Genomic DNA, 9000 nt, shown 5'->3' with positions numbered 1-9000 from the left:
CTTCAGGTGATCCAGCCTGCAGCCTTTGAACTTCTCCAGAAGACATGCAACAGAGAGGAGTTGGTGTTCTGAACCCTGCCAAAATTAGAGATTTGTGAGCAAAATCAATTATTGGTTTTGTTCTCAGTGTTATCTTTGGTTGGCTTTTTTGGTTGTGATACATACTGGAAACAGTTGTCCATTTTCCCAGGATACTCCTGAAGATAAGGACAGTGGCTAATTAACTAATGAAGGTGCAGAACCTGGCATATAGTAGGTGCTCCACATGTACTGAATGTGGGTGAAAGAATGAAATATGGTTCCAGCTTTTTTTTATGATTTATGTATTTATTTTAGAGAGAGAATGAGAGTGTTGGGGGGGGCGCAGAAGGAGAGGGAGAGAGGGAGAATCTCAAGTGGAATCCCCACCAAGCCGTGTGCCCAACTAGGGGCTCGATCTCATGACCCTGAGATCATGACCTGAGCTGAAGTCAAGAGTCGGACACTTAACCTATTGAGCCATCCAGGCGTCCCAAATATGGAATGCTTCATGAATCTGTATATCATCCTCGTGTAGAGACTATGCTAATCTTCTCTGTATCATTCCAATTTTAGTATATGTGCTGCCAAAGTAAGCACTCCAGCTTTTGAAAAGCCAGTTCAGAGGAAGAATGAGCATCCCAGAAAAAAACAGAGCCACGGTTTTTGGGGTTTTTTGTTTTTTTGTGTTTTGGATTTTTTTAGTAAAGTTGACATACAATGTTACATTAGTTTCAGGTGTACAAGTTAGTGATTTGACACATTTATATACTGCACTGTGTTCACCACAAGTATAGCTGCCATCTGTCCCATTACATCCTACCAGAATATCACTGACTATTCCTTATGCTCTTCTTTTTATTCCCATGACTTACTCATTCCGTGACTGGAGGCCTGTATCTCCCTCTCTCCACCCATTTTGCCCAACCCCCACCTCCAAAATGGAGCCATCTTTGAGATTTGGGACTTGCTTTGAGGAAAAGTTACTACTGATAAGTCCCCTAGCTAAAAGTGGGTCTCTGCTTCCTGACAAAAGGTCTGTCTCTGTGTCCTTAGCTATAGAATTCAGTTGCTCAGAATGAAGAAAATTATACCCACCTATAAAGTTGTGGTCTCAGAATGTACAGATAAGAGTCTGAGGAACAATTTTTAAAATATTCCATTTACTCCAGATAAAGGCGACAGCCCAAAAAAGCATAAAATTTAAGACTTATGAATTGCTAATCAAAAGCAGGATCCTTCCTATTCCCGTAGCTTTTCAGGGCCTTTCTTTGCTTTCTTGGTCTAACTTACAGCAATTGCCTGTCAACTCCCTTCTTGTTTTTAGTATATAAATTTATTTTTTATTGGTGTTCAATTTGCCAACATATAGAATAACACCCAGTGCTCATCCCGTCAAGTGCCCACCTCAGTGCCCGTCACCCAGTCACCCCCACCCCCCGCCCACCTCCCCTTCCACCACCCCTAGTTCGTTTCCCAGAGTTAGGAGTCTCTCATGTTCTGTCTCCCTTTCTGATATTTCCCACTCATTTTTTCTTGTCAACTCCCTTCTAAGAACACTATCCCTGCCCTTTTTGGTCTATATATAAAATCTTGGCTTCCACTCTTTACTAAAGCCTCTTTCCATGAATACATCAGTGGCTGAGAGTGTGTGTATGTGTGTGCATGTACCAGGAGCAGCTTTATAGGTTAACCCCTTTGGTAAAACTGGGAAAAGCACCCTTTCCAGACACTATCTAGTTATGTTGTTCTAGTTATGTTACGTCTTCTCACGCCCAAAAGGCACCTTCTCAGTGGAGAACCACAATAGATAGTTTCAGTCTGGTCAAGCCCAAGTCATACAGTCATGGTTCGCTTGGGTTGGTCACTGAGCACCTCCATGGGTGTCTGAGTGCTTCCAGCCCACACTCAGAAGTGGCTACAGGGATCCCGGAGATGTTAGATTTGCCTATAAGTCTGACCAGAAAGAACAAGAACTCCTGTTAATTGGAATCCACAAGGGTAGCCGTTCAGTGAGTCAGTGCATCACAAGGAAAGAAGCTACATAGCCCTCCTCTGAGCAATACATTTGGCAGGATTCTGTCAATATTTGTGACTTAGATTCCAGGATTCACTAAGAAGGGACAGGAGACGGGGTGTTCACAGATGGAAGACATGACACTGCTTCAGAGCCAAATGTTCAGCTCTTCTCTGACACCAATCAATATCTAATTTGATTGCTATAGTTACAGCTAACACAGGATAACGAAGATATGTATATTCAGCAAGTCAGGTTACTGAGAATTGAATAAGGTTCCAGAATTTTATTTTGTGTCCCATAATCAGTCAGAAGACCTGTTCTGAATCCAATGAATCCATTATTTTCCATTATTTCTTCATATAGTCACCAAAAATTGGATTAATGCTCACACGCGTCAGGCACAGCATTACTCACTTGAGAAACAAAAATGACTAAAGTGAAATTCTTGCCCTCGGGGAGTTTGAAGTCTTATGAGAGAGCTAACCTTTTGAGGGAAAAATCTTAGAATGATTTTAGAAGCACAGAAGATCTTTGCTTATTTGGTATTTCAGCAAATCCCTGAATGAAGAGATTTCATAGTCTTTATGGGCACATGACCAGAAACATTTCTTTCATCACCTCAAGCAAACCACAATACCTTTTGTCCACAAAAGGTTCGCTACGTTCCTGCATGGATGTGGGGCATGGCTAAACACTTAGCAATAGCGGTACCCCCTCCTCAACTTCATTTGGATATGGATGATGAACAAATAAAACAGAAGCGAAGCAGCTCTGCTTGAAGTGTGAGGAAGGAGGACCCCAGACATCTTGTGATTCAATCTTCCCTCTCACACACTGCAACCCCTCAGAAATATTTGCAAAGGCCCTAGGATGCCACAAGGCGCTGTTTGAAAGCCATGCACTGAGCAGATGTCCAAAATTCCCTCCAGCTCTGAAAGTCTGTACAGTTGACACTTCACTGATAACAGAGTGACTCTAGGCTCTCTGCTGCACTTCTCAGGCTCTCAGTGAGAGTTGTTGCAGGCACAACGCCCATTGGCCCCCTCGAGACTATGCTCCCTTTATGTACAAACTGAATTTATTCAACCTTGCATCTCCAATTTCTACCACAAGGCCTGGCACTAAATAAGTGGTAAGAGTGAATACGGAATGACGAACAAATGTGGCTGAGGACAAATAGGATTCTCCTGGAGAGAGCCACCGGGAAAGAAGGGGGAGCAGAAATGTATACTGCTAGGGACTAAATGTCTGTGTCCCCCCTCGGAATTCCTCTGTTGAAAACCAAACCCTTAATATGACAGCACTGGGAGGTGGGACTTGGGGGAGGTTAATTAGGTCATGAGGGGGAAGCCCTCTTGAGCAGGATTAGTGCCCTCACCAAACAGACATCAGACGGCTCTCTCACTCCCCTTCTGCCATCTGAGGCACAAGAAAAGAGCAGTCTGCAACTCAGAAGAGGACTCTTGCCAGAATCCAACCATGCTGGCACCATGATCACAAACTTCTAGCCTCCAGAACTGTGAGGTATACATTTCTGTTGTTTATAAGCTACACAGTCCGTGGTGTTCTGTGAAAGCAGCCAAACCGATGAAGATAATAGACTCTGATTGCTTCCTAGTTACTTATTTACCTGGACGTATACACAGACACACACAACGTGCACATGCGCACACACGCAGGCACATGCCCCTTAGCCTTACTCACACAAAGAAAGCAACAGCTATAGAATGCCTTACTCAAAAAAAAAAAAAAAAAAAAAAAAAAAAAAAAAAAAGCCTTACTCTCTCCCTATTCTGGATAACGTGTGCTCTGGGGCTACTTCCTACACATTTACTTATTCTTTAAAACCCTAGAAAACTAACCAATTCTTATTCCATCCTCCTCTTTGCTTCCAGCCTTTTCTCCTTCTCTCTTACGCTCAGAGTAGACAGATATTCAGTACATGTGGGTGCTTTCCCCCAAGCCCTTCCATGAAAGGATCTTCATTTTCCAACTGACTTGGTCAGATCCTCTGGATCCGCTCCAGTTTGTTTATGTTTTTCCTAAAACCAGACACATGATCTTAGAAGTGGCACTACTGATGAGTGTGACCATTAGAAAGTAGAACGCGATGGGCATTTCCATCTGATATGGATACTACTCAAATACTCAGCAAACTATTTTATGCGATTGACTCACATTACATTTGAAATTGACTAAAATATCCATGTCTTCTTTTCATGAACTAACAAGAAGTCAATTCTCCTCCATCATATACTTGTGCATTTTTTAAGACACACACTTAAGACTTTACATTGCCTTTATTAAAAATCATCCATTAGTTTGGGGTGTTGTTTCAGTTGGGTTTATTTTCCTTCTTAAAAAAAATCTTGATTTTTATATTCATTGTACGGACTATCTCTAAAATGTTGTGCAAGGGTTTATGCAAATTTCATTCAACTTACTGAAAAAATTGGGGAACAATTAAAAGTCCTGTGACGTGCCACCATACACCTTCATCAAGGCTGCCACAGGCCCATTGACCACGTGTTTCAGTAGCAACACATCGACCACGTTACCATTCAGGTGACTTTTCTCCGTCTTGTCCTCAAGAAACCACTTTAAGGGGATCCCTGGGTGGCTCAGCGGTTTAGCACCTGCCTTTGGCCCAGGGTGCGATCCTGGAGTCCCGGGATCGAGTCCCGCGTTGGGCTCCTGGTGTGGAACCTGCTTCTCCCTCCTCCTGTGTCTCTGCCTCTCTCTCTCTCTCTCTATGTCTATCATAAATAAATAAATAAATCTTAAAATCTTAAAAAAAAGAAACCACTTTAACCTTACTGAAACTGACATATACTGATTTTAAGGAATCTCTCTTTTTTATCCATGTCAACCCTCTCATAAAGGGGAACAAGGTTAGTTTAGCATGGCTTGCTCTTAGTAAACTCACGCTGTTTTCTTTGCTTCTGTGCTTACAAACCATCTGTTTCACCATCTGACACCAGGAATTGCACATCAAACCCACTAGTTTAATGAATTTACTTTTCCCTGTCTTAAAACTTGGGCGTATTGCATGCAGAACTGGGTTTTGTTTTATTTTTTATTAGTAAAGTGTTAGCAGATTTAGGTAAGAGTTTGTATACACAAACGCATTCACAAATAAAAATATAAGTTAATGCCTTGCTGGGGCCCAGATTTTACCACAACATAAGAGTTGAGAAAATACCAGGATCTGAGGCATATGTTGCCCCTGTGGGTCTCCATGCCTCCTCCCCATCACCGTGTTTGTACAGTGCTTCCCTCGGTGCCTCGCGCTGCTCTGGGGTCCAGTGTTGGTGACGAGCATGATGGTGGAGCCCAGGCCATCAGACACACACAGGGGGTTTGATACAAATGATTTGATAATTCGTAGGGAAAGCAAGGTGAGGTGACATAATAGAAAGAAGGTAACTGCACTGAGATAGCACCAGCCAACCATCCTAGGCGAGTAGAGATGCACAGCAAACACCACCAGCGAAGGCGGAGAAGGCAGGAAACAACCTACATGTTACCCCACACTTATTTCCCCATAGGGAGGGTCACTGACTCCATGCTTCAGAGGATGGAAACAAACAAGACCACATCCCCAAATCCATTTTTTAAAAACCAATAATAGTCAAAGGGGAATTCAGGGTAAAATTTCTACCATCCATTTCTATATTCAATGTGCCCTGGGACAGGAAGAGCCAGCGTAGAGAGGGTGATGGAGAACCAGGCTCCTAGCTCATGTTGTCCGTTAGGGCTGCTCCGTCTGCCTCATGAAGTTTGGGTGTGCTTCCAAACAAACCCACAGGCATTGCTTTTCCTCTGCCTGCCTTGCAATTTTATGTCTCTGGAATCTTATGTTCCTTTATGTAGGATGTTAATCTTCATAAATTACGACCCTTAGAGTTTTTCTAATTTTTATGTGCCTCACCGTGCTTCCCACACCCCTTCTTGTCTGCTTTCTTTCAGGAAAATCCTAGTTGAACTCCATGGAATCAGTTTTCCACATTAGTTCAGATCTTATTTATGAAAGTTCTAGAAAAATACAATATTATCTCTCTTCCAGACAGAACAGTAAAATATTAAAATATTACCAAGCAAGCCTCAGTACAGTCAAACTCAAGTATCATCACCATGTAGGGACCAACTGCAAAGCAACCCCCCAAATTCCTGAACAGTAGAAGGTGAAGACCAAGAGAAAGAGAAGCAAAAGTTGCTTCAATCAGGAAAAATATTTTCAGAAGCATCAGGAATATGTGAGGAATCTGGCACTGTAAATTTTACTTAAGTAGAACATTCAGGGAATGGCTCTGTTTTTCTGTTTCTGTTTGCTTGCTGGCTTTTGTTTTAAATCCCCTAATTAAAAAGTTGCTGTGCTACTCTATGATTCCATTTGCATGTCACTCTGGAAAAGGCAAGACTAATGGGACAGAGACTTAGGTTACTAGTTGCTAGGGGTTAAATGTGGGAGGAAGGGTTGACTACAAAGGAGCAGCACAGGGCACTTTTGGGGGTAATGGAACTGTTCTGCATCTTAATTTTGATGATGGTTGCATGACTTCATGCATTTTTCAAAACCCATAGAACTATACACTTTTAAAAAATGTGAATTTTGCTGTTATATAAAAAAATAAGTGAAGTAAAATGTTAAGTTGCTGTGCAATGTAGGAGGAAGATCGCTGGCCTGGGGTAAGAGACCTACCTACATTTCACTCCCTCTAGTTCCGAGCTAACTGCTATGCTGGCTTTTATTCTTATAAAATTCTTTCTAAAATTATGCCAGGAGAGATGCCTGTCTTAAGCGGAACACGCAGGGGAAACGGTTAGCTTCCTATGGCATGTTTCAAGGTCTTCAGTACATGTGTGCCACATTCTGGGACACAGAAGGTAACCATCAGCAGGGCACCACAGCCCTGCCCAGCTGAAGACACACCCTTTCATGTCTTCCTCTGGTGCTCTGCATTTCCACAAGCCATCACATTTTAATGGATTTTACTAAAGTAGTAATGCATTTATTCATTCATACATTTCATGACAATGCACTTAGTGAGTTCAAAAAATCAGGCTCTTGAGAGAGCAACATATGGCTGTTTGTGATTAGATTCAGCAACACAGAGATGTTCATACTGCGTTGTCCTCCTGTACGGATTCTCCTCGGCTTCTGGCTCTGCCTGTGTCCCCTGCACAAGCTTTTTTTTTTTTTTTTTTTTTTTTAAAGATTTTATTTATTTATTCATGAGAGACACACAGAGAGAAGCAGAGACATAGGCAGAGGGAGAAGCAGGCTCTCTATGGGGAGCCTGATGCAGGACTCAATCCCAGGACCCCAGGATCATGACCTGAGAAAGGCAGATGATCAACCACTGAGCCACCCAGGCGTCCCTGCACAAGCTCTTGTGATATAGTACGTGTCTCCAGCAGAGGGTTCAGAGGAACCTTCCTATCCCAACAATCTATAGCACATATTTTTAACTCCTACATTGAAGTGCTCTTTCTAATAAATATTTCTTGTATGCTTTTCCAAGTTTATGATTTGCCCTCAGCATTTCTACGTGATCCATCCCAGGGCATTTTTATGTGTCTCATTTCCAATACCTTCCCTCTTCCATTGGTATTCTCCATCTTTAGAGTTGGTCTCCTGGACCAACTGATTGTTCTATGGCTCATTAGTTTTTCTTATATGATTTTTGAGGATCAAAAACTTATTAGAAAATTTATACAGTGCAGTCATTTAAGCTTCTTATAACTTTGATTATGTGAACTGATATACAATCACTGGATGGCAGCAAATTAGTTGACTACAGTTTTCTTTTTTTTAAGATTTTATTCATTTGTTTATTCATGAGAGAGAGAGAGAGAGAGAGAGAGAGAGGCAGAGGCACAGGCAGAGGCAGAGGGAGAAGCAAGCTCCATGCAAGGAGCCCGATGTGGGACTCGATCCTGGATCCCGGGATCATGCCCTGAGCCAAAGGCAGATGCCCAACCCCTGAGCCAAAGCAGATGCCCAACCCCTGACTATAGTTTTCAAGTGGAACCTGGCCCAGCAGAACCTTGGGAGGCATAGCTAACTAAGCATTGTAAGTATGTATAGAAAGATTGCAATACTTAAAAAAGAAAGAAAGAAAAAATAAAGATCGAAGTTCTAATCATGTTTTGTTTATTTCAGGTGGCACCCAAGTTCCAGAATTTCTGGCAGAGACTGAAGATCTTCTTGAAATGGGGGGTGGAGGGGAAGGCAGGTTCCTACTACTCTATCCCCACTGCCCTGCCCTTGAACAAGCCTCCACCCTCTCTATTCCTGGACCACAGCCACAGGTCTAAGGACTTTCTACACAGAAAGTAGTCAGCAAACATCGGGTGAATGGCTGGATTGCTGGCTGGCTGGCTGGATAAAGGAATGGGAAGGAAGGAGGGAGGGAAGGAAGGAGGAAAGTGGAAAGATGGAAAGAAGCAAAAGAAAGAAGGAAATAGTTCTTTTTGATATCACATGAGTAGTACTTGCAAATCATAAATGACCATGCTGTGTATGAAGCACACTTAATTTCGTAATCCTCTAAGTAGCAGAATGAACCCCAAAACATAATTTCTCTCCTTCCCAATTCACCAAGGACTCCACTATGTGGATAGTTGTCAGTTGGTAATTAAAAACGCTTTATATCCACCAACCAAAAGCAGAGGAACAGATTATATTCTCAGATGGCCCCCTGGGCAGGTGATGAGGCATTCAGTGGCTTTTGCTGACAGCTCCCCTCTCCCCTCTTACACATAGCCACAAAAGTCACCAGGACCCTCAGTGACACTTACCTGACTGCCTGTTCTTTCAAACCAGAAAGCCCCACCACATCACTTATCCAAGAGAGCTAAGTCCCTCTCCTCACTTGTCCGGGAGTCTGAAATCCCTGCCTTGGAAAGCTGTGCTGGCCAAGAGAGAGACAGCCTAGGCTATAAATTGATAAATAACC

At 42.6% G+C, this 9000-nt stretch overlaps 1 non-coding gene across 1 annotated transcript; it reads right to left on the bottom strand.

Moving 5' to 3' along the window:
• Nucleotides 1-511: 511 nt before the first annotated feature.
• Nucleotides 512-618, bottom strand: LOC129495347 (U6 spliceosomal RNA). Its single transcript, XR_008661506.1, has one exon. It is a non-coding gene; the product is annotated as a U6 spliceosomal RNA (small nuclear RNA).
• Nucleotides 619-9000: the final 8382 nt, after the last annotated feature.

Source organism: Nyctereutes procyonoides, unplaced genomic scaffold (genome assembly GCF_905146905.1).
Source record: "Nyctereutes procyonoides isolate TBG_1078 unplaced genomic scaffold, NYPRO_anot_genome, whole genome shotgun sequence".
NCBI classification, from domain to species: domain Eukaryota; kingdom Metazoa; phylum Chordata; class Mammalia; order Carnivora; family Canidae; genus Nyctereutes; species Nyctereutes procyonoides.
Note: the sequence above shows the minus strand (reverse complement) of the source record. Positions and strands in the feature narration are given on the sequence as shown.